This window comes from Chiloscyllium plagiosum, chromosome 2 (assembly GCF_004010195.1).
Source record: "Chiloscyllium plagiosum isolate BGI_BamShark_2017 chromosome 2, ASM401019v2, whole genome shotgun sequence".
Lineage (NCBI taxonomy): Eukaryota > Metazoa > Chordata > Chondrichthyes > Orectolobiformes > Hemiscylliidae > Chiloscyllium > Chiloscyllium plagiosum.
This window is the reverse complement of record NC_057711.1, coordinates 42,186,478-42,212,555: the sequence shown is the minus strand read 5'-3', so window position 1 is coordinate 42,212,555 and position 26,078 is coordinate 42,186,478. Positions and strand designations below refer to the sequence as shown.

At 42.5% G+C, this 26,078-nt stretch overlaps 1 protein-coding gene across 1 annotated transcript in view; it reads right to left on the bottom strand.

Annotated features, from left to right (window-relative positions):
* vcana (versican a) overlaps positions 1-19,466 on the bottom strand; it is a 197,942-nt gene extending 178,476 nt beyond the window's left edge. The window contains exons 1-2 of the mRNA XM_043702808.1: positions 18,757-19,466; positions 15,801-15,973 (exon numbers count right to left, since the gene is read on the bottom strand). The gene's annotated coding sequence lies outside the window, so the exon portion shown is untranslated. The remainder of the gene's footprint in view (positions 1-15,800; positions 15,974-18,756) is intronic.
* Positions 19,467-26,078: the final 6,612 nt, after the last annotated feature.

The window sequence follows — 26,078 nt, the reverse complement described above, 5'->3', positions numbered from 1 at the left end:
GGGGGGGGGGGGGATTTAGATGATGAAAGATGGCAGAAGGCTCAAATGGAGCATAAACATCAGCACAAACTGGTTGGGCAGAATGGCCTGACTTTGTGTCACATATCCAATGCAATCTGACGACAATCTTTCATTCCCAGTTCACATGGGACAAACCAATCAAATAATGAACATTGATTCCCAAAATCACATTTCACAATGCGACTTATAAAAGATCCTCAGTACAAGGCAGTTATACTCCACATGAACTTCCAACTGTCCCAAATCTAAAATATCTTTCTCTTCCTTTCCCAATTTCCCCTTAGGATATTAATACAATTCACCTTAACTGCTCTCTGCGGTTCTTCTACATTCTCACTGCTAAAGGTATATACAGAACTGGAGCTGAGTTTGTCTCCCAGGTACATAAATACCCCACACTAGTGAAGGTGCATATGTAATTCTTTATTCACCTCAACAACCCAGTTCTTCGCAGGTTTATATGTTTCCATGTTCATATGAAAGTTAATTTTTGATTATCTGGAAGCCCTGAAGTTACCCTTTCTGGTATCAAATATTGGTGTCCTCTGGGGGAAACTGTTGAAGTATGAGGTAATAACTCTGAAGGGTTAATATTCATGTTACATTATGTCTATCCACTCTACTGATGTCACACAGTCTGTGGGTGAAGACAGGGAGTTCCAATCTAGTTTTCAAAGGGAACAGAAGTATCTTTACCAGCTCCCTCATTTCTTGTTATTATGTCTATTAAGTTTTATTTATTGCTATTGTGTAACAAACCTTCTTCTTTTCTTGTAACAGTGCCTCTTCAGTAGTCATTTGAGAAAATACCACAAGTGGTATCTGTGTTGTTTGGTGTAATGTCTGAGAGTAACAGCATTGATGCTGGGTCACAGAACGAAATCAATTCTAAAATCTTTCCACTGATTTTTTAAAAATTCATTCACAGGAATGTGGCATTCACTTGTTAGACTAGCATTTATTGCTCATCCGTAATTCTGCTTTGAGTAGATGGTAGGAGCTGCCTTCCAGAGCTATTGCATTTCACTTGATGTAAAAACAACCATAACGCTTTCAGGATTATGACCCAGTAACACTGAAGGAATGGCAATTTAGTTCCAAAGTCAAGATGGTGTGTGAGCTATGTTGCTGTGTTGGTGGAAAATGGGCTGCTTTGTCCTGGATGATGTCAAGGACCTTGAGTGCCGTTGGAGCTGCAACACTCAGGAAAGTAAAGAGTATTCCATAACACTCCTGATATGTGCCTTGTCAATGGTGAACAGGCTGAGAGAAGTGAAGACTAGAGTTACCCAATGAAGAATTTCTTGTTGTGACCTACCGTCACAACATTTACGTGGCTGCTCCAGTTCAGTTCCTGGTCAATGGTAGCCCCCAGGATATTGCGGTATTACAAAAGTAGTGTCATTGAATATCAGGAGACAATTCTGTTCTGAAGAAGGGTCACTGGACCTGAAACATTACCTCTGATTTTTCTCCATAGATACTGTCAGACCTGCTGACTTTTCCAGCAATTTCAGTTTTTGTTTCTGATTTTCAGCATTCGTAGTTCTTCTGGTTTTTCATCAAGAATCAATTGTTGGGATTCTTTCTTGCTGCAGATGGTCTTTGCCTTGTTTTTGTGTGCTGGTTACTTTTGACTTAAAGAGATCAAGCCTAGATGGTTGTCCAGGTCTTGCTGTATTTAGACATGGATGACTTGAGCATCTGAAGAGTTGTGAATGGTACTGAACATTGTTCAATCATTAGTGAACATCCCCGGTTCTGGCCTTATGTTGGAGAAGGTTTACCAGAAGGTTCATTAATAAAGCAGCTGAAGATGATTTGGCCCATACATTACCCTGAGGAATTCCTGCAGAGATGTCCTGGGATTGAAACAACTGACCTCCAATAACCAAAAACATATTCCTTTGTGCAAAGTATGACTCCAATCACTTGATATCACTATCAACAACACTTTCCATTAATTGTGTGATAAGGTGGTAACTGACCAGGTTGGCTTTGTCTTGTGTTTAGTTGACAGGACATACTTTGACAACTTTCCAGATTGCCAGCAGATGCTAGTGTTATAATTGTTGAAACAGCTTGGCTCAGGGCATGGTTAGTTCTGGAGCACAAGTCTTCAGTGCAGCAGGGTAGTGTGTGGGTAGGGTGGGGGAGTCCAGAACTAGAAGGCATAGGTTTAGGGTGAGAGGGGAAAGATATAAAAGAGGGTAGTACGTGTATGGAATGAGCTGCCAGACGAAGTGGTGGAGGATAGTACAATTACAATAATTAAAAGGCACCTGGATGGATATATGAATAGGAAAGGTTTGGAGGGATATGGGCCAGGTGCTGACAAGTGGGACTAGATTGGGTTGGGATATCTGGTCAGCATGGACAGATTGGACCAAAGGGTCTATTTCCATGCTGTATATCTCTGTGACTCTATGACTACGCTGAAGGAATGTTGTCAGGTCCCATATCCATTGTAGTAATCAACACCTTTAGATTACCATGTTATCAATTTCAAATACAGGAAGTAAAGTGAGCACAAGGACATGTCAATGTCAAACCAGTGGTGATTTATAAAAAGCACTCTGCATCAGCAAAGTTAGTGTTTGGCTTTACAAAATGAAAAGAAATAGCTATTTGACTTATGGACCTCTAGCACAACTTAGTATGAAGTTTGTTTTCAATAATATAACATAGTAAGTTATGGAAACTCATTGATGAATATGAAAGGCTAGCAATGAATACAAAAACGCATTGCTGAGTTATGGTTCTTTTTGCACAGCTGAAAGAATCTCTATGATAGGAAAAATAATTAGATTGTCCTATTTGTTACAAGGGCCTGCGAAGCATTCTAGAATCCTTCACACAACACAGGCAATTAAACAATTAACTGCTGTAATTAGGCATGACTTTTATTTTGAATGCGATTGCTAACGATACTTTGTGTGGGAAAATTACCAGCGACATCTTTAACTGCAATGAATAACTGTAATGAATACAACACCCTCCTGCTGTTTTAATGGTGCTTTAGTAGCTGTTGATACACAGCATTTCATATGGTTTTAAGGCTTGGGCCACAGCAGGGTAGTGTGGCAATGTGGGCTGTCCTGCAATAGTCTAGAGCACAGCTTTGAGAGGCCTCTCAGCTGGAAAAATGAATAAAGCAGAAAGACTTTAGAAATGGAAACAGATGAAAAAGAGCATATCTAATTGCCAAAACCAAGATTTGTTTTAACTTCGCTGGAAAATTTTGAACTTAACAAAATGTTGCTATTGCAGAAAGCTTGAAATGATGGAAAATAATATGGAATGGTATATTGCTACTGGTCACAGAGCATGCAACAGCCAGAAAATATTCAATTTAAGTTAGTTAGAAAATGTGATGATACAAATTGAAAATCTATGAATCTGCTCTTTCTGAACATGGGGCTTTTACCCAAAGTCTCCATGTGGCAAGCTTTCATTCTCAATTGTTGAAACTTTATTGCTGGAACAGCACAGCAGGTCAGGCAGCATCCAGGGAACAGGAGATTCGACGTTTCGGGCACAGGCCCTTCTTCATTCTCAATTGGCCTTTCCTGAGCAGTTGGTAAGGAGTATGTCACATTTCTCCTTATGGATAGGTCAGGAAAGCGAAAGTCTAATGTTAATAGCTATAGAACATTTACAGTGCTATGATAATTGTTCAGTAAATTTAGCCAGTGAGTACTCCTAGGTTGAAATCAGGATTCCTGTTGAAATAGCTGGGCTTATCCACAAAAGAACTGAAGCACTACAATTTTCCACAGCTCCTAGTTCAGGGAAAGCAAAACCCTACAGGTTCATCATTCTGGATTTTCATTTTTGTTTGTGGGCATTAGTGAGGAATTCCATTATGATTTCCCTCTCCAGTGATAAAGTTGAACTGCCAAAAATCACTGCTGAGGGTCATTCCTGTATGGCCTTCTTATAAAATATTGGTCCACGTAGATGATATCTCAACAAAGAGCCAGCAATTTAAGAAAGAAACCTGGTTTAGCAGTGGACCATTCAGCCCTTCAGACATATTCTACCATTCAAATAGATCAATGACTGACGTGTATTTCAAGGAGAAAGTGAGGTCTGCAGATGCTGGAGATCAGAGCTGGAAATGTGTTGCTGGAAAAGCGCATCAGGTCAGGCAGCATCCAGGGAACAGGAGAATCGACGTTTCGGGCATGTTCTTCAGGAAGAAGGGCTTATGCCCGAAACGTCGATTCCAGACGTGTATTTCAACCCCATTCACCTGCCTTTGTTACATCTATCTTAACACCCTCATCTAAAGATAAATAATTATCAATCTCAGTCATAAAAGGCTCACTTGTTCCAATATCCATAACCTTTTGGAGGAGAGTTGCAGACTTCTACAACTTACTGTGTGGGAAATAATGCTTCCTGATTTTAATCCTAAATGGCCTGACTCTAATTTTAAGATGATGGGTTTAATTCAATGCTCCCTCTACCAATAGGTTTGAAGGTTGAAGGTAGTGTGTGTGTGTGTGCTGTCTACCTGCCTAGATGTCCCGCCCCCAATGCTTTTATACTAATGTCTGCATCAGCGACCTGAGACTCCTAGTCAATTTTCATCTCCCAAGAAACTGAGCACTCAATATTAGTTATAATTAGGCACACCATTTAACAACGTTGCAAAGTTGAAAGCTGATCTTTCAAAAAAAGTTGATTCAAAAGAATAAAATGAACAAGGACGCTTATGATTTAAAGCGGAATTCACAGTCTGTTGTTTAGTATTCTGCTAATTCTATAATGCTCTTGTCTGAAATCTGTGAAATGCACAGAATTTGGGTACTCCAACATGAAGAAATACAAATAGGTATGGTGCCAACTTAATTCAGTCTAAATTAAATTTTAACATTTAAAATCATTCAGACTATTAAAGCAATACTTTAGAATGGAACAAATACCATCTACATTTATTAAAAAACCTCTCAAATAAAGGGGATGTTATGAGGCATAAGCAGACCTAAGGTTTTGTCATCAACTACCAGTGGGAAATCTGGCTGCTCAGCAGCAATGAGCTGGCATCCATGTTCATTAGTGCAGAATGGATTGTCACCCTCAGGAATAGGAAGGCTAACTGGCCCACAACTCTGTAGACCCAGCAGCACCAGAAGGCGGTAATGGTCATTGCTGCTGAGACAGCTATTTTCATAAAGAATTTGAAGTATTTGGATTGGCGTAGATGGGACACCCCAGCCACAGGGTTGGAACAGGGGTCACGTTGGAGAGCCGGGGAAGAGGGTCAAAGAGGATACCATTTGAGGAGTTGACCAAATGGTACAGGAAAGGAGGTACTCATGGCCCCACCCACTCCTTGGCCACACTGTCACGGCTGCTGGTCTGCCTTCCTTTACAGACCAAAAAATTATACTGGAAGTGGAAAGAGACACTCAAGTGTCAGTTAATTGTCCATTCAGGGCCTTAATATGCTTAAAGACAGGGAGGTTGCCTGATTCTTTACCTCAGCTCAAATACGTGAACAGTGGCTGCCTTCTGCTCACCTATTTTGTTTTATGCACCCACATACCTGCCCCTGCAACCTCACACAACCTTCAAGTCAATCACTGTGGTCTGTAAATTTCAGCCCCATGAAACCATACTAAGGCAGAAGCATTAATAACCAAAGTTACAAATAGAAATGTTAGGTCAGATGGCCAAATGTTTGGACAAAGCAATAGGTTTTTAGGAGATTATTAAAGGACAACTGTCTTTTAGAAAGACAGAAAGGTGGGGGGAGAATATTCAGATTTTGAGGCAGAAGCAATGAAGGAACAGACACTAATAGTGAAAGAATTAAAAATGGGGTACATAAAAGACCAAAATTGGGACACAATGTTGTGTGGTTGTAGTAGATAACATTTTAACAAAAGTTCAAGGCCATAGAGGGATTTAAAAACAGAATGAAAATTTTAAAATCGAGACAGAGTTTGATTGTGAACAAATATAGCTCAGTATAGGAAGAAAGTGGATTGGGGAAAGGAACTTGCTGCAAGTTAAGATACTGGCAGTAGAGTTTTGGATGTTCTCAAGCTTACAGAAGCTAGTATGTGGAAGACCAGCCAGGAGTGCAGTGGAATAGTTGAGTCTAAATATTAAAACAGCATGAGCGAATGTTTCAGCGACAGCTAAACTGGAACAAGGTGACATCCAATGAGATTATTGACGCAGAAATACATGATCTTATTGATGGCACACATCGGATGTTGGACGTTCATCTCAGAATCAAATGTAAAACAGACTGGTTTCATCTTAGACTGTTGCCAGGGACAGGGTTGAAGTCAGTAGATAGAGAACGAGTTTGGATCAGGGTCTGAAAACAGTTGCTTCAGTATTTAATTGTAGGAAATTTATGATCATGGTGTTGGAAAGGCATTCTATAATCTAGCCACTGTGGAAGAATTGAGAGAGATGTGATACAGAGCTGGGTGTTGGCACTCTACATGTGAAAACTTATGTCCTGCCTTCAGATAATGTCACCAAGGGCAGCATTTGGATGGGAAGTTAAGAGGGCCAAGGATAATTCTGTGACAAATACCAGATCAAGCAGTGTGGGTGCAGGACCAGAAGCAATCGCAGATGATCCTCTGGTTATGATTAGAGAGATAACAATGTAATCCTCGAGAGGTGTCTCACTCAGCCAAAAATAGTGCAGAGATTTTTGACAAGGATGGAGTCAACCATGCCAAAGGCTAAAAAGTGGTTCTAGAGGATGAGGGCATAAAGTTTCCCTTTATCACTGTTACATAGGATGTCATTTGTGACTTTGCTAAGCGTTATTTAATTACTATGGCAGGAATAGAAATCTGATTGAAAGGATTCAAACATGGAGTTCTGGAATGATGGAAGATTTAAAGATAAAAGGGACAACTCCTGAAAACAGAATTTTTATTATAATGGGCAGCATGTAGACCAGGAGAGGAAGTGGAATAATCAGCAGTATCTTGGAACAGGATCAGGGAACAGGCTTTGAGATGGATAAGGTGAAATCAGAGAGAGTGTGAGGAGAGATGAGTGAAAAGCTAACAAATGTTATGAGTTCAGGACTGTGGCAGGAGAGAGCATTAAATGTAGTTCGGCCAGGTAGCCTAGTGAGAGGAAACATGAAATGTTATTTGAACAGGTAAGCCAGTAAAAGGCATGGTGCCACAGAGGCAGCTGACCAAAATGGCTTGATCTCAGCGACAGAGAAAGCTCTCACATATTGTTGGATGTGAGGTTGGAAGGAAAAATGGAGAGAGATTTAAATGGAAGGTTAACAGAAATTCCTGAAGAAGGGCCTGTGCCCGAAACGTCGAATCTCCTGTTCCCTGGATGCTGCCTGACCTGCTGTGCTGTTCCAGCAATAAAGTTTCAACTAACAGAAATGTAGCCAGGAGATAACGGTACTCCCAAGATGATCTGGGAAAAGTGAGCAGTTTTAGATGATGACAGCAAGACATGATAGTGTTTTCAGTCACCTAATTGATATGGTGCAAAAGGAAGCCATTTGTTCATGGCAACCTATGAATAGTTGGGTATTACAAGGATCAGTGTTTGGATCAGCTATTCATAATAAATATTAATGATTTAGATGAGGGAACTAAAGGTAATATCTCCAAGTTTGAAGATGACTAAGCTAGTTTGGGGGTGGGGGGGTAAACTGTGAAGGGGATGCAGAGATTCTTCAGGGTGATTTGAACAAGTTGAGGAGGAATATACACGGTAGATCAAGTACAATGTGGATAAATGTGAGGCTAATTACACGGGCAGCAAAAGCAGGAAGGCGGATTATTATCTGAATGGCAACAGATTGGGAAAGGTGGAGCTGCAAGGTGACTTTTGTGTCATTCTACACCAGTTGTTGAAAGTAAGCATGTGGGTGCAGCCGATGGTGAAGAGGTCTTCATGGTGAGAGGATTTGGGTACAGCAGTAGGGATGTCTTGCCGTGATTGTACAATGCCTTGGTGAGATCACACCTGGAGTCATTCCTAAAGAAGGGCTCATGCCCGAAACGTCGATTCTCCTGCTCCTTGGATGCTGCCTGACCTGCTGCGCTTTTCCAGCAACACATTTTCAGCTCTGATCTCCAGCATCTGCAGTCCTCACTTTCTCCTTGAACTGGTTTCTGGGATGGACTAACCCTTTCATCATTTATATAAATGGTTTAGATGTGAACATTAAGAGGAATACTTAGTAAGTTTGCAGGTGATATCAAAATTGGAGGTGTAGTGGACAGTGAAGAAGGTTACCTAAGTCAAAACGGGATCTTGATCAGATGAACCAGTGGGCTGAGAAGTGGCAGATGGAGTTTAATTTAGATAATGCAAGCTGCTGCATTTTGAAAAAGCAAATCAGAGCAGGACTTACACTTAATGGTAAGGTCCTGGCAAGTGTTGCTGAACAGAGACCCTTGAGGTGCAGGTTCGTAGTTCTTGAAAGTAGCATTACAGGTAGATAGGATAGTGAAGGCAGCGCTTGATATGTTTTCCTTTAATGGTCAGAGCATTGAGTATAGGAGGTCGGAGGTCATGTTGCAGCTGTAAGCCAATTTTGAAATATTGCGTGCAATTCTGGTCTTATCGGACGGATGTTGTGAAACTTGAAAGGGCTCAGAAAAGGTTTACAAAGACGTTGCCAGGGTTGGAAGGTTTTAGCTATAGGGAGAGGCTGGGGCTGTTTTCCTCATTCCTCATGAAGGGCTTATCTGATTTGCTTGCTCCTCAGGTGCTGTGCTTTTCCAGCAACACACTCTTGACTCTGGCACCTCCAGCATCTGCAGTCCTCACTTGCTTGTCCCTGTTTTCCCTGGAGCATCAGGGAATAAGGGCTGCCCTTACAGAGGTTTATAAAGTCATGAGGGGCATGGATAGGGTAAAATAGACATGGTCTATTCCCTGAAGGTGGGGAGTCCAGAACTAGAGGGCATAGGTTTAGGGTGAGAGACAAAAGATATAAAAGGCATCTAAGGGGCAACTCTTTCACACAGAGGGTGGTGCATGTATGGAAATAACTGCCAGAGAAAGAGGTGGAGGCTGGTACAACCACAGCATTTTAAAGACCACAGCATTTTAAAGGTATCTGAATGGGTATATTAATAGGAAGGGTTTAGAGGGATATGGGCCTAATACTGGCAAATGGGATTAGATTAGGTTAGGATACCTGGTCAGCTTGGACGAGTTGGATTGAAGGGTCTGTTTCCATGCTGTCCATCTCTATGACTCTATGACTATAACCTATGAAGATAGACTGGATCAGTTAGAACTATGTTCATTGGTGTTTAGAAAAATGAAAAAGGATGTCATAGAAACTGTAAAACTCTAACAGGACTAGACAGGGTAAGTACAGAAAGGGTGCTTCCAATGACCATGAAGTCCCAAACCAGGGATCTCAGCCTAAGGATATGGGATAGGCCATTCAGACTGAGATAAGGAGAAATTTCTTCATCCATAGAGTGGTAAGCATGTGAAATTATCTGCCATGGAAAGCAATTGAGGCCAAAGTATTCAATGTTTTCAAAATGAAGAAAGATATTGTACTTAGAGCTAAATAGATCAAAGCGTATGGGGAGAAAGAAGAAACAGGTACTGAGTTGGCTGATTAGTCATGGTCATATTGCATGGTAGAATAGACTCGAAAGGCAAAAAGGCCTATTCCCACTCCTATTCTCTATGTTTGTCAGTCTTTTTATAAACATAGACTCATACAGCATGGAAACAGATCCTTCGGTCCAACTCATCCCTGCCAAACAGACATCCCATTCTGACCTAATCCCATTTACCAGCATTCGACCCGTATCCCTCTAAACCCTTCCTATTCATATACCCATCCAGATGCCAGTTAAATGTTCCAATTGTATTCGCCTACACAACTTCCTCTGGCAACTAGTTCCATGTACAAGCACCATACTCTGCATGAAAATGTTACTCCTTGGGTCCTTTTTAAATCTTTCCCCTCTCACCTTTAACCTATGTCTTCTAGTTTTGGACTCCCCCACACTACTTTGGCTACTTACCTTATCCAAGCCCCTCATGATTTTACAAACCTGTACAATGTCTCCCCTCAAGTCTCCGATGCTCCGGGTAAAATAGCCCTAGCCTATCCAGTCTCTCTCTATAGTTCAAACCCTCCAGTTCCAGCAACATTTTTGTAAATCTTTTCTGCACTCTCTCATGTTTAGCAACATCCTTCCCATAGAATGGTGATTAAAATTGTGCTTTTATGCCTGCACTAGATCTCTACTTGAGCATCTTATATACTGCCTTTCTCCAAGTAACCCTGCACATTCTTTCTTTTTTAAATAACCATCCAATTCTCTTTTAAATGAAATGATTAAACTTGCCTCAACCATACTCTTAGAGTTTGCATTCCTGCCCTGAACCACTCTCTGTACTTAAAGACTTTCCTAATATCACTTCTCCTTTTTTTACTGAATACTTCAAGTCTGTGCTCTCTCTCTCATTCTCAATTGGCTTCGGGAAGTCCAGAACTCCAGTAAGTTAGTTAAGCATGATATTTCCTAAAGACATTCATGCTGGCTCTTCTTAATTTACCTTCTTAATTGTCCATGAGACAAATTTCTACAAGTTTCCCAATTATCAAAGTTAAACTCACTAGGCTGTTGTTGCTTGGCTTTTCTTGACACCCATTTTGAATGTTTGTAATTCTTTAGTCTTCTGACCTCACACCTGATTCTTTAATTCACATTTCTTTCAGTATCCTTGAAGATATCTCATGCAATGCCAGTGCCTTTTCCTTTCCAATCTTCTTGGGTTGGAGAACAAAATCACCTTAACTTTCTACTTCTCACTTGTACACTATGACCCCAAAGGAATGTGCAAATATTGAATGTCAAGCAAAATTCTAATGCAATCCACAATCAAAAAATCTCTCAATATGTGTTACAATTGCATTTATTACTGGTGTAAGCTACTTCTTAAGAACTGATTGTACTTGTCAAAATGCTAATATGTGAGCCCAATGTTCATAGGTCAGTTGAGCTGCATAATTTCACAGGTTAAGGTACTGATATGGATATATTTGGAATTATACTTACATCAAGAAAGAAAATTGTGTGCATGTGAAGCTTAGGTGGGTTGTAGACCATTAAAAGTAAGTATTGGAAATATGAACTTAGTTTTAGCAGCCTTTGAAAAGTTCAAAACACCTCCCAAATCATTGGCAAACTTTGACAAGGTTGAAGAGAAATATGATAGGAAATAACAGATGAAGGGCAAAGTGACCCAATGTGTATGCATGGGTCAGTAGACAAATGGCAAAAGTTGTTCAACACTTAACTCTCTCTTTGATCACTCATGAAGTGAAACTGTTATGGCATGAAGTGATTGCAAGGAGGGCAGCCCTGTTTTCCGCTCCAAGGCACCATCCTACCAGATAGAAATTTATGCAAGCCTGAAAGAAAAGTGGAGAGAGACTGGAGGCTGTGTCTGACAGTTAGCCTCAGTGATTGTGCTAAATTTATGCTCTGTCTTAGCTGCAGCTGATGACATTATTTCATATTAAGCTCCTAGCTGGCACACAACCTGTGCAGATTACTCTTGGTCACTTCAAGCTGGATGCTCCAATACCTGTACAAACAATTCTATAAGTTGGGGCTACTTTTGCATGTGCAGTCATCAGGCTGTGCTGACATTTGATATCTGATGTGTAAAGATATGGGGGGAGTGCTTCTGAATATTATCCCACATTCAAGTTACATACAATTTTACAAATTGCAGTATATATGGCCTGAAATGGCAAACCACCTGGACAGGGGAAACTTCTCCATACCACTCCTTAGCTGAGACAAAATACTCATACCTATATTTATAACTGAAGATGCAAAGGGACCAGAGAACAAACATAGATATTGAGCCTGATAGACAGGAATGCCATAGGTACGTCTTGAATGTGATGAGTTATTTATTTTTTTCAAATTCATTTAGGGGATGTGGGGCATTAATGGCTTGAGAAACATTTATTGCATATTCCTAATAGTCCCGGAGAACACAACTGGAGATTTCCTTTTTAAACCACTGGTCAGATGTTTCCCAGAAATTTGTGGGAAGCTAAAGAAGAGATTGCTGGGACCTTTGCTGAGATATTTGTCTCATCGATAGCCATGGGCAAGGGGCTGGTGGAACAGAGGTTGACTAATTTGGTGACATTATTCAAGAAAGGCAATAAGGAAAAGCTAGGGAGTTAAAATTCAGTGAGCCTTATGTTATTGGTGAGAAAGTTGTTGGAGGGGATTCTGAGGGACAGGATTTATGTGCATTTGGAAAGTCAAGGACATTAGGGATAGTCAGCATGTTTTTGTGCATGGGAAACCATGTCTCACTGACATGATTTGAGTTTTTTTGTAGAGGTGACAAAGAAGATTGATGAAGGCAGAGCAGTATTGTTATCCAAATGGACATCGACAAGGTTCTGTATGGTGGACTGGTTAATAAGGTTAGGTCACAAGAGATCCAGGGGGAACTAATCAATTGCTTGAAGGTTGGAGATGGAGGGTTATAGAGGGTGGAGGTTGTTTTTTGGATTGGAGGCCTGTGACTAATGGTGTGCCACAAGGACTAGTGTTGGGTTCACTGCTTTTTGTTATTTATATAAATGATTTGGATGTCACTATAGGAGGTATGGTTCGTACGTTTGCAGGTGACACCAAAATAGGTGGTGTAGTTGACAGTGAATAAGATTAAGAGTACACAGAACCATCAGATGGGCCAATTGGCCGAGGAGTGCAAATAGGGAGTTTAATTAGGATAAACATGAGGTGTTGCATTTTAGTAAGGCCCACCAGGATAAGACTTATACAGTTATTAATAGGTCCCTGGGGAGTGTTGCCGATAAAGGGAACCTAGGTGTACAGGCACACAGATCCTTCAAAGTGAATTCGCAGATCGGTAGGGTGATGAAGACTTGGTCATAATGGTCATAATACTGAGTATTGGAGTTTGCAATACTGATAAAAATCTGCTTGCCTCTCTATAGGAATGATATTGTTAAACTTTAAAGGGTGCAGAAAAGATTTACAAGGATGTTATTGGGACTGGAGGGTTTGAGCTGTAGGGAGAGATTGAATAGTTTGGGGCTTTTATTTCCTTGTGGCTTCAGAGACTAAGGGGCGACATTATAGAGGTTTATAAAAGCACAAATGGCGTGAATAGCATGAATATCCAATGTTTTTTTCCTAGCGTAGGGGAGTCCAAACTAGAGGACATATGTTTAAATGTGAGAGGGAAAAGATTTAAAAAGTGCCTGAAGGGTGATTTTTCATGCAGGGGGTGGTGCATGTTTTGAATAAGCTGCCAGAGGAAGTGGTGGAGGTGAGTACAATAACAACATTTAAAAGGCACCTGGATGAGTATATGAATGGAAAGGATTTAGAAGGATATGGGCCAAATGCTGGCAAATGGTTCTAGATTAGTTTGGAATGTCTGGTCAGCGCAGATAAGTTGGACCATTTCTGTTTCTGTGCTATATGATTCTATGACACTGCAATCCATTTCAGAGGGAGTTCCAGGATTTTGACTCACCGACACTGAAGGAATGACTGCATGTTTGACAGCCTGGATGATGAGACGCTTGGAGCAGAACTTGTTAGTACTGGTGTTCTGATTAATCTACTGCCCTTGTCCTTCTAGAAGATAGTGGTCATGGGTTTGGAAGGTGCTACCTAAAGAAACCTTAATGAACTTCTTCAATGCATTGTGTAATAAAGGAATAAATTAGCTTCAGATCTTGTATGCACAAGGAAACTCTCAGCAAGGTCTCCTGATTGTGATTCCTTGCCCAGCTATACATGTGACTACATTGAATGAGGACAAATTGGGATAAAGACCATGATGCCTTGCACAGTCAAACAGCCCACTAATACCTTTGACCTTGAATATGCAAATGATGAATTACCACTCGGATAAGCAGATATCCAGCATCTGTGGAAGTGCACAAGTCCAAGAATCAACTGTCTGGAGTGTCAGAAATTTGAAGGAAAAAAATGGCAAATAAAAGTTTAAAACTTAACAACTTAAACAATACAGCTAAAGACTTCTGATGTTTCATTATGGTCCAGTATACATTAAATAGTGTTAACATTTCTATTCTAAGTCATCATATTTTCATAATAAAAATCTATATTCAGACACTTCCAACCAGATGTAGCCTTACCCAACAATCCAGTAACTGATACTGTTCCAGAACACAGACAAAAAGAGACAATATTACCCTAGCAGTCACCAGTCTTTCACCATCCTTCTGAACACCTGGTGAAACTTGGCAGTTTGAATGCTAATGATTAGAAAATAAATTCCTCGTCAGTCCTGGGAAGAAGCCTGCGCCAGACTTTGTTTAATGTAACACAGTCATTGTCTGCATGATCTTGACAGGCTGCTGCTCAGATTTCAGTGACATATTGAGCTACAACCATTGAGTCTTAGAGTCATAGAGTCATAGAGATGTACAGCATGGAAACAGACCCTTCGGTCCAACCCGTCCATGCCAACCAGATATCCAAACCCAATCTACTCCCACTTGCCAGCACCCAGCCCATATCCCTCCAAACCCTTCCTATTCATATACCCATCCAAATGCCTCTTAAATGTTGCAATTGTACCAGCCTCCACCACATCCTCTGGCAGCTCATTCCATACACGCACCACCCTCTGATTGAAAATGTTACGCCTTAGGTCTCTTTTATATCTTTTCCCTCTCACCCTAAACCTATGCCTTCTAGTTCTGGACTTACCCACCCCATGGGGAATTTGTCTATTTATCCTATCCATGCCCCTCATAATTTTGTAAACCTCTATAAGGTCACCCCTCAGCCTCCAACGCTCCAGGGAAAACAGCCCCAGCCTGTTCTGCCTCTCCCTGCACTTATAGACAGTGGGATGTACAGTCTTTCTTCACCTGTTCTGCCATTCAGGACTTTGTGGACAGCACTTTGTCTGGTACCTCCTGTGATCTTTCTGCTATCAGTGGCCCTACAAGGAGCAAGGAGCTCCCGAAGGGATGTACAAGTGATTGTCAGACTGCACAATTTTCTCTGCAACCGTGTGGCAATGCATGGATGCAAGTAAATGTAATAATTTCAATAAATAAGGCATATATTCAAGATCCATTCATATTGTTATGTAATTATATGCTGAGATAAAAGCTGTCATTAAAGTAGAGTTGAGGATCATCTCATCAACTGCAATCTTATTAAATGGTGAAGCAGACTCAATGGGCTGAAAGGCCTATTTCTAAGAATTGATAAAACAGCACTTCAGTTCAACTGGTATGATTTAATATCAAGAGCTTGTGAATTGATTATGGAAGCTAATTAAACATTGGCAACTATCAAGTGAAAAAAAAGCCTTGTTGAGACCCAAAACAAACTTAACCTCGCCGTGGAAATTTATGACCGAGATAGAACAGGCAAAGTTTGCATTAAGCCAGCACACAGGTTAATGACAAAACCTGAACTCATCGTTTGGCTACAGTGTGGCTAGTTAGCTCAGGTGGCTAGACCATGGTTTCTGCTGCAAAGTAATGCCAATAACTCAGGTACGATTCCTACTCTGGTTTGCTAACACTCAGGTTTAACTCACCACCACTCTCCTTAATTGGAGAGAGTGGGTCAGTGCCTTTTTTTTTTAACCTTCGCTGTAGATGTTAACTTTCCAAAGATCGTCCCATGCAGAATGTATTAAGCTTTGTATTGGAAGGTTAGTTGCACGTTCTGCCGGGTTAACAGCTGGTTTTTGTTGTTTTGAAATCTGCAAGCACTTACCTGAAACCAGATCCGACACCAATGTTGGGAATTCTAACAGTTTTCTTCCCCAGTCACAGCCTACAGGAAAATTACACGCCTGTCCCGAATCTGGCGTATTTCTCTTGGAGGGGAATCCACCAGCAGCTTCTTCATCAAATGTTTGGCGTTTCCAACCAGATTAGGAAAGATGCCTGTAACAGACAATTGATTGAAATGTTATCGATTAGACACCGTGATGTTTCGCTTTATCACCCCAGACAGGACGGCCTTTTTCCTTTCTGGGAGAAAGGGGGCTGGTGAGGTGGATAATGTTGCTCAGTGAGTTTTGGCGCGGGTGTCACTTTAAACATTGATGAGAAGATTTTGTTTCCCCCCCACCCCCCCCAAAAAAAGGAAAGCGACACGTGGGAAGTCTGGTTCCAACACACATGGTTCCGGGATATTTCCCGGCGCGGTGCACCATGAGATCAAAGACTTTGGAACAGACAGTTTATTGCATTTGATTCATTTGCCTGTCTCCCTCTCTTCTCCCAAGTCCCTCCCCACCTCATAAAACAAGACTTGCGGAAAGACTCTCTCCTCACATCACTGTTAGCAAGAGCAAGACATATTCTGGGGTTTTATTTTGCTTAAAATGCTTATCAACACCCTTGGAGTTCTCTAACATTTCGTGAGGGCTTTCAGCATCGAAATACTGCATTTCAATATGTTTTTCATAAGGAAATCTAAATTATCCAGTCACGCTGAGGAAATCTGTTTTTTTTTGTTCTGACAGATGTAGAGTCTTTAAAACTGAGAAAAAGAAGTACAATTCGTCATTTCGATGTTTAAACCATGCCTATAGTTCACAGTAAGTTGAAAGACAGCCCGAGTCCCGAAGGCAGCGCTGATTGTCCATGAGGGGGCGCCACACCCCACCATAAACCCTGTCGTTCCTCAAACAGCTCCTAGTCCAAGTCTGAAACGAGGTAATGAAAAGGCAATCACAGTCTGTCATAAACGCTACCGTTCTCGTGTCGACCCCGCACCAACGCAGTGAATGGCACCGATGGAAATCTCGCTGAAAGAATCTAGCAAGGCTTCCAGTAACGAGGGCGCACAAAGAATTTTGTTTTCGTTTTAATGAACCTCTCGGATGCTGCGGGGGCTCCTGTTAAAAGTCTTGTCCATTGCTGTCTGTGAGACGGCGTTCTGTGTGCACTTTTAATTTTGATTTGCATTCTAATAGGACTTTTACCCGTTTTAGCTGGTCACTCTCACTCTTTCCCCCACCCCACACACACACACACACACCCAGTGTTGTTTAGGTGTCAGAGGGACAACATTAGGCAAAATGAGAGACAGTTTAAAAAATTGGACACAGTTCAGATTTTCAGATGTCACACACAGGCGTATGTCACTCACTCGGGAGTATCTGGAGTTCAATTCAGATTTGGGGGAGCAATGTCACCTTACTGTATCAGAATACATAACGTCCAAGCCCTGACGTTCAGGGATGCTACATGCAAATTCTCGCAACGGAATCACATTTCCTTTTTAAGCCCTGGGTCCTACTAATTATACGGAGGTCCTGTTTGGAAAAGTTTCGCGAGATAATGCTAAATTATGTTTTATTGTGGAACTTGAAGCCGTGCCCAGCATCATGCTGTAATCGCACATTTAATGAGCTCTGGGAAGGAATACTGTATTGGATTCAAATGTAAAGAGGTGGAGGGCGGTGAAAATCAAATAAATCCACCCAACAGCTTTCTGCTCGCTGATCCGTGCCCAAATTTGAACAAAATGGATTGGTTTGAAACGGCATTTATTCCGTTATAATTTTCGTTTGTCACCAGGATCCGTGCACAGTCACACAGTTATTTATCAAGTGGTAGATGATTGAAGTGTGCTTTTTACGGAATGCTTTATTCCCCAGTGACTGTTTGTCTGGGTGTTGTTTTGCCAAAGGTAAACAATGGAGAAGGAATGAAAAGGGGCTTTTTTTGTCCTACGATCAAAAGCGTTTGCTGGTTTCTGCAAGAGTCCGTTTGCTCCAGTGCATCTCTCTGAAAGCCTCTGTTAAAGAGGGGCTCTCCATCTCTCTCTCCCTGAATTCCCCTCATCTATTAGATTGTAATTTGTATTCTATCTCTCCCCCCGCCCCCACCCCCTCCTCCCGTAATGACTCTCAGCAGAATCAACGCTGTCGAGGAATTATCCTCCCCGTACATCCGACCGCACAAGGAACCGACTAAATGTTTGAAACATTAAACTCTGCAGTCGCCATTCTTTCTTTACCTCCTTTGTCTTTCGCTGCCCTCTGCTTTTCTTCGCCTTTTGCAAATGTTTATATGAACTCTGGACAATGCCCCGCACAGCGACACACAGCTTTACACAGAGGCGTGCAGACAAGTTCCCAGTCTCGCCACAGACACACCGCTAACATGCACAGAACTCACACCGCACACTTGCATACACACCTCAGCTCTGCATCCCTGCGCGTCGTCATACTCTGCCAGACATATAAGCCGGCTGGACACACACATGCAGAATACTCACGCGGCAGATCCAATCAGTCAGACACACACACACACACACAGCATGTTCTCGCACACGCCCTCACTCTCATTCACAGAGTTAGGGAGAGGATCGCGTTCACCCTTAATGCACACACCCCTCCCCACTCCCCACACTCCTGCTTGCAGCTCTTACATTCATTCTCCTCAGTTTTCCAACATGTGCTCGCCGTGCCTCTACCAACCTCCTGCGTGTTTTCTTTGTGTTCTCTCCGTCCCTCTCATCCCTCTTGCTCACTTAAATCAGAATCTCCAATACTCCTTCCCCTAGTCTCATCGAAGCGGATATCTCCCAACATTTAGCCTTTGGTCAAACCCATTTCAAATTTTTGGAGCAATTTCATCAATGAATATTCATAAGCACAAATCATAGCATTGAAATTCTGCTACAATGGGCTAATTCAAAAGTCAGCTTTTACCTCTCGCTGGTCGGATGCTCAAGAAAGTCCCTTTGAAACGCGATGTACAGTCCAGACTCGAAAATGGTAGGAGGTGCTGCACAAGCCGGTGGTGAGGGAATGGTGTTCCGAGCAGAGACTCGACTTGCCCGGTCACTCTCTGAAGCTCGACCGGGAGCAGAGTGTGTAATCGTGGGCACCAGTGGCTCCTCTCAGCCGGAAGGGAGGAAAGAAGTACAATTCTAAATTGCAGCAAGTTCAAATGCGGGATTTGACACCTATCATTATTCCGTCAGCATTGTGGAGGGTGGAGCCCCCACGTCTTTGGGGCTGGATTGCCGGAAAAAAAAGGACATCTGAATCTTGGATGAATTACAAAGAGCCAATTGATGAAAAGACTCCCACGACCACCTTTAACCCTTAAAAGGAATATTGTCCACTCTATAAAGTTTCCTCCTCTTCCCCCCCCCCCCCCCCTTCCTAAACCAGCAGGTCGCTTCTTCCCATGAAGGGACCTCTTTGAGATATCCGATCTCTGATGAAATGTATCTGCCCTATCAGTTCTTCAAAGATTAGGTTTGAATGAGAGTGGGAAAAAAAAGCGGCTCCATTTATAGCCAATGCCGAGCCGTGATAGGGCTGATTGCCCGCGAATAGTTAGGAAGTGCAGGTAGGACAGGAAGCGATCTCTCTGCAATGGCTCTTACTGAGCATCTTGTGTGAATTGACGATAATTTAGTTATCTGCCTCTCACCAGCACCCCCATCCCACCCACCCGTCCTCCCCCTTTCAGCTTAATGTGGTAGTAAGGTTTCGGGCTGTCTAACAGATACCTAGACGGTGTAACCGAATTGTCGTTAAACGGCTTGTGAAACAAAGCAAATGATGATCTAAAGTGGGTTTTTCCCTGATAATAAAGAGTTAACTGTGCAGAACAGCATTGACAATCCTGACTGAAAATGAGAGTGAATTTGTTAGGAAAAATTAAGAAAAAAAAAGCTATGAACAACTAAAATGGCTTATTTAATGTGGATTCATTATTCAATGCTAAAAAAAATCAGTGGGGGGGGGGAGGGATCAGAAATTGCTGGAAAAAGCTACAGCTGGAAATTGCAGAAGGGTTACTCTAGCCGAAACGTTAACTCTGGCTTCTCTCCGCAGACCTGCTAAATTCTTCCAGCCATTTCTGCTTATGTTATTAAATGTGGATTTTCGTTAGCATTCCTGTGTTAGCACCATCTTCTAAATGAATGTGCCAACTGCGAAACGATTGAGGGTAATTTCAAATCGCCAGGATTCACTGGTTTGGAATATCACCTCTCATTTATTCCGCCAACTGAGTGCCAGCAACTGAGGAGCCTTCACCGAAAGAACCACAGAGCACAGATGGCAAATTAAGGGACAGGAGGTTCAATATTTCTTATTGGATTGGGGTCCCGCTGCCGCGCAACGCGCGTGTGTCTAGTGAGAATTGTTAATATATGATTCAAACCCCGTGCCCATAAGCAACGCTGTCCCTTTTGGGGCTCAATCAAGTATCGAATCACAACGGTGGAATTTGCCAGTGTTAATATGAGGCGTCCCCCTGCCCAATGGTGGACTGCCGCCACTCTTAACTGGCAGGACCAAATCCTCCTCCTGATTAGACTGAGCGCCGAGAACTCCCCGAGATTCCTCTTAAAACAGGGAGAGTAAAGGAAACGTTAATGAAGCCGCGTTAATACTAATACCAGCAATGCGGACACAAAGGATTTCACTGAAATACAGCCGTCACGATGGGGTTTGTAAAAGCTGGAGAGAGAGGGGGTAACACAGGGAATTACGGCGGCTCCCAGTGCAGCAATAGAACCAGACACGAAACAGAGAGTGGAGCAGTCTTTCAGCTCGCATCTTCCCTTGCAATGTGGCAATACTTTAGGATAGACAACACGGGGAGTCACGAGTTCCCCCTCGCCGCTTTAGACAGTGGTTGCTGCTTCTTGGACAGCCATTTGAGTTGAGGGTGGACTAGGGTTAGCAAGAAAGTGCAATCTCGCTTTAGTTTTGGAGATCGTGCTTTAAGAAGAGTTAAATGAATGGAAACGCGGTTCTCGGGACGAATTGAGGGTTCTGTCTTGGTTTATGGGTTAAACAGTGAGCGGGAAGGGTGGCTGCCAGTTTCAGGACAGATAGCAGATGGGAGATCGATAAAAGGCGCGCTGCTTGGATCAGGAAAATGTTTCAATCTCTGGTGCCTGGACGGATGCGTCCAGAGTTTCGTGAACGTCATTTCAAGACACAAATGACTTGAGGAGAGTTACAACGGAGCTTGTACAGAGTAATGGCATGTGCTGAGAGTGAGGGCGTGTGGAAGCCTCGCCTCCTTCTCCCTGGGCAACACCGCTCCCTCTAGCGCTTTCCTCGCTGACTAAATAAAAAGCCTAGTCCAATCTCCAAGATCGGCGAGAAAAAGCTGCCAGCTCCTAGCAGCTTGGAGACTGAGCTCCGCCGTCATCATTTCCTGCATTATTCTCGGAAAATCCAGCAACTCCACATCAGCACTCAGTATCACCTCAGCCGGTGTGAGAGGGAAACGGGCCAATATTCAAAGGGCAAACTATCCAAACCATCACCCACTCCCCTGCACACGCTCTCGCACATTACTAAGTTTTCACTAAGAATTTTATTTAAAATAAAAGCTCATCCTGCAGGACCCGGCTTAGTGCAGCAAAAAGAACATCTTACACATTTTCTAACCATCCCGTTTCCTCCACTCGCCCCCACCCCCTAAACCCCGGCCCAAAGAAGCGGATATTCCAATGAGAACTACACATTAATGTGGATAGCAGTCAGGAGATGTTTGTTCCCCTGAATGAGATGCCAGCAACCTTCCCGGCTGAGGGATTGCTGATGTAATTCGCCTTCCCCTTACAAGTAACAAAGTGCAAGCAAGTAAAGCTAACTTAGCACCGGTGCTGGCTGTAACCCTGTCAAATACCAATGCCTTGCAAACTTAAGTTTCATTTCCATTTTAAAACGTTCGCGCGCTCATTTCTCAAGAGCTCAATAGCTGAGAACGGAAACAAGGTTCCGCCGGCTTTGGGAGCCCCTTCACGATCGGCGATTTTGATCTTCGAATGAATCCTCCTCTTCGCTCTGTCTGTCTTTCTGGCGAGAGGTTAATAACGTCGCTGCTCAAAGAAAAGCTACGCCCTGATTTGGGTCAACTGCGCAAAGGTTTCCATTGCTGTTCATTCATGCAGACTCCACTAGCAAATAAAGATTCTATAGACCACCCCTAATTCCCCTTGAGAGCACAAGTCAGAACATTTACAGGGTCTTTACACTATCCAGTAACCGGTCATCTGTTCTTTAATATCTTGTAGAGAAAGTTGAATTGGCTGAAGACTGGCAACTTTTGGGTGAGCAACCTCAGGAAGTGGCCAGGATAGATAATCCATTCAGAGCTTCTGGTTAGAGATGTTTGCATTCATGTGCATTGAAAATAGGGATTTTCATGGAGCCTCCTCCACCAGTGAGTTATAGAGTCATAGAGATGTACAGCATGGAGACAGACCCTTCGGTCCAACCTGTCCATGCCGACCGGATATCACAACCCAATCTAATCCCACCTCACCATTCACAACTAGATGTGATAAGACTTCAGAGTTTTGACCTGATCCTCCCTATTATGGAACTACTTTGTTCTGTTCTGAATCATTCGGCACCGCATGGTGGTACTGCAATACATTACAATAGGAGGTATCCTTAGTATGGAGATGGGACTTTGTCGCCACAAAAAACCTTCCTTACCAATTCTATCATGACAACTACTTCTGTGACAGGTAGGTTGGTGAGGATGGTGTTGATTTGGATGCCAGTCTTTGAGTAAAGTTAAGAAGATGGACAGATTTTTAATTACTAACTGACTGAAAGGTTATGAGGAGTGGGCAGGAAAATGGAATTAAGGCAGAGATGAAATCAGCTATGATCATATTGATAGCAGACAGACCTGAGGGTCTGAAATGTCTACTTCAGCTCTTAATTCCTATGTTCTTATGAGGAGAAATTTCATCAAGCAGAGAATGGCAGTTATGGAGGTCAAGACATTGCATGTTTCTAAGAAGAAGTCAGATATAGCTCTTAGGGCTAAAAATGTCAAAGGGTCTGGGAGGAAAAGTGAACAGCGTACTGACCATGATGGCCAGCCATGATCATATTAAATGATGAAGCAGGCTTGAAGGGCTGAATGGCCTAATCCTGTTGCTATTTTCTATGTTTCTGTGATTGGCAGGAATAGAGTTCAGTAGGCTTTCCCTTTGTTACTTGTCACAGGGATGGTGCACTGGTAATCAAGCCCCACCAGTCCTGGAGTCATTACAAAAGTTATTTTTTTTAAATGAGGAATTTCCCAATTTACATTTTTTTAAAAAACAAGGTTAACAATAAACATGATCACTGTACTTTACAAGAATTACTATATATTACAAATAAAACAGACTCTAGCTACAGGTAAACTACAATGAACCATTCACATATCACTCCTCTAACTAAAACGCTAATCTCATTATACACTTGCCCCTGCACACATATAGATAGACACAGACAAAAATAAATGTGTGGGATGTACAGAAGGTAAAATTGAGAAAGCACTTCAATGTCCCTAATCACAAAGTTCACTGAATTTGGCTTGTCAGCATATGCTACTCTGGTTCTCCTTTGGATAATTTCACTTACTTGCAGAAAGTACAGGGTGTCCAGTTCACACTAATAAAGGCTAACTGGTTAAAAGGCATCTTACCGAAACTGCTAAGGGAGAAATAAAATTACTTTCTTCAAGCCTAAGGTGGTTTTTATTGCAAGGTGGTTTTTACTGCACAGAAAACAGACACTTCCTGTTACTGCAAAGTCTCAAAGTTTTCTCTTTCAAACATTCACACCCCAAAACTGTTTAGCTACTTGGAGCCAATCACAATGTTGCTCTAATCAATGACTGGTCACTAGTCCGCAGACCACTCAGCTACTTTTTGCTGGCTAACAGTCCATCCAGTTTGCCTGTAACCAGACTTCCATTACTGTTTCAACAAGCAGCAGTGTAAACAGTACTTACAATGATTATCATCGAGTCATTCAGAATTCAAACAGACCCTTCAGTCCAACTAGGCTATGCTGACCACCATCCCAAATTAAGCTAGTCCCACCTGCCTGCTTCTGGCCAAAATCCCTCCAAACCTTTTCTGTCATGTACTTATCCAAATGTCTTTTAAATGTTGTAATAGTACCCATGTCCACCACTCCCTCAGGTTACTTCCTTTTAGAAAGTGCAGTAATCCTTCAACAATTGTTTCGCTTTTAAAACAGCTATTTCCCCAATCAGAACACAATCAAAAATACAGAAAAATGAAAAGATACAATCTTTATACCTTCTTGTTGTATCCCTCACCATTTGCTGCAGACCCAGTCTGGTAAATATGGCTTTCATTATTCAACCATTTTGGTCAGTACTGATGCTACTCGGCCACTATCACTGATGGACATTGAAGTCTCCCATCCAGGGAACATTCTGTGGCCTTGTCACCCATAGTGCTTCCTCTGAGGTATCCAAAACAAAGGACCACTGAATCCAAGCTGTGGGGAAGGAGAAGTAGATGAATATCAGCAGATTTATTTGCCCATTATCCCGATATCATGAGACTTTATCGGATTTGGTATGAGTGTTGATCATTCCCAGATCCACTCTCACCTGGTATGTATCGGTTTGGTGAGGATGTCAGGTGATCATATAGATATGGGGCAGCTCTTTATTTTGGCACAAGTTCTAGATGTAACATAAAGGTTGCTCCAGGCTAGACTGTGTGTTTTTGCTAGGTCTGAACTGAAGGATAACACCAGTCAGGTTTTATTCTGATTATACTTTGTCAGAGCCGTTGGTATTACTGCACAGCTTGCCAGAACATTTCTGGGGACTGTTAAGGGTCAACCACATTGCTGGGGGGGTCTGGATTTTTTGTAGGTAGGACTTCCTGACTGAAAGAGTGTTTAAAAAAAAAGTGGAACAGCATCTTGATGGTCACCAGTACTGGGAGTAGAGTTAATGGAGTAAAGGCGTTAAATATCACGCAGTTTCAAATTTCTAAGGTCACTTCCAAACAATATTTGTTTAAAATTTATTTTGTCTTCGAGAGCTAAGATTTAAGGCAACATTGCCTTGAGAAGTGTCTGATGGAGAGAATGTTTTTGTTGGTTCCTGCGGCAAGATAACTCATGTTTGGCATTCACCGTTGAATGTGTAACCCGTTTTCCGTTCGTGTTAAATTAAAATGTATCGATGGTTTGTGTGTGGACCTCCTGGAGTTTACTCACCCCCTTGGCCTCGGGGACTGGCTGCCGTCACTGGCCGTCCCTCATCACTGTCTGGGTGGGTGGCCGCCCCAGCAGCTCCACAGGTCATTGAAATCCCATTCTAATCAAGCTGTCATCGATCTGCCGCTCAAACTGTAATGCCAAGTAAACGAGGACGTGCTGCTGAGATTACCGGACATAGGAGGCAGTCAGCAATGAACTGCATTCAAGTGAGAAAGAGGAAATTCAGAACCCAGCTAGCAGGCAAGGAGAGGAAGGCGAGACTGAGGGACTGGGAGAATAATATCAGAGCTAAACTGGGAATTAAAACACTCAGCTGTATTTCCAATACCAATCCTAGTTATTAGGGTAGTTTCACTTAATTTAGCTTCTTCCTTATGCTGGGAATTATTCCAGGAGTGCCTGAGCCCGGGATATCTAATATCCTGCTGTCTTTTACACTAGAGTCTAGAAGCTAAGTGAGATGATAAAGGGGATATGTGTGTTTGAGGAAGGGGGCAGGGAGCACCCATGTGTTTGAGGAAGGGGGCAGGGAGCACCCAACTCCTGTGGCTATTCTCCTCTCTAACAGGTATACTGTTTTGGATACTGCTGGTGGGGAGTAGCCTCTCAGGGAAATATAACAGCAGCACCTAGGCCTGTGGCACCACAACTGGCATTGCTGTAGAGCAGAGTCAGACACAGTCTAAGTGAGTGACAGTGGTAGGGGACTTGTTAGTTAAGCGCACAGACTGATGTTTCTGTGGCTGCATTCGAGACTCCAGGATGGTGCGTTGCCTCCCTGGTGCCAGGTTCAAGAATGTCTCAGCAGTTACAGTAACTTCTCAAGGGTAAAGCTGAGCAGCCAGGTGTTGTTTTGCACATTAGTACCAATGACATAGGTAGAGAGATGAAGTCCTGCGGATTGAGTGGAAGGAGTTAGGAACAAGGTTGAAAAGTAGGACCTCTAGTGTAGTAATCTCTGGGTTACTACCAGTGTCACATGCTAGTGAGCCAAGGAA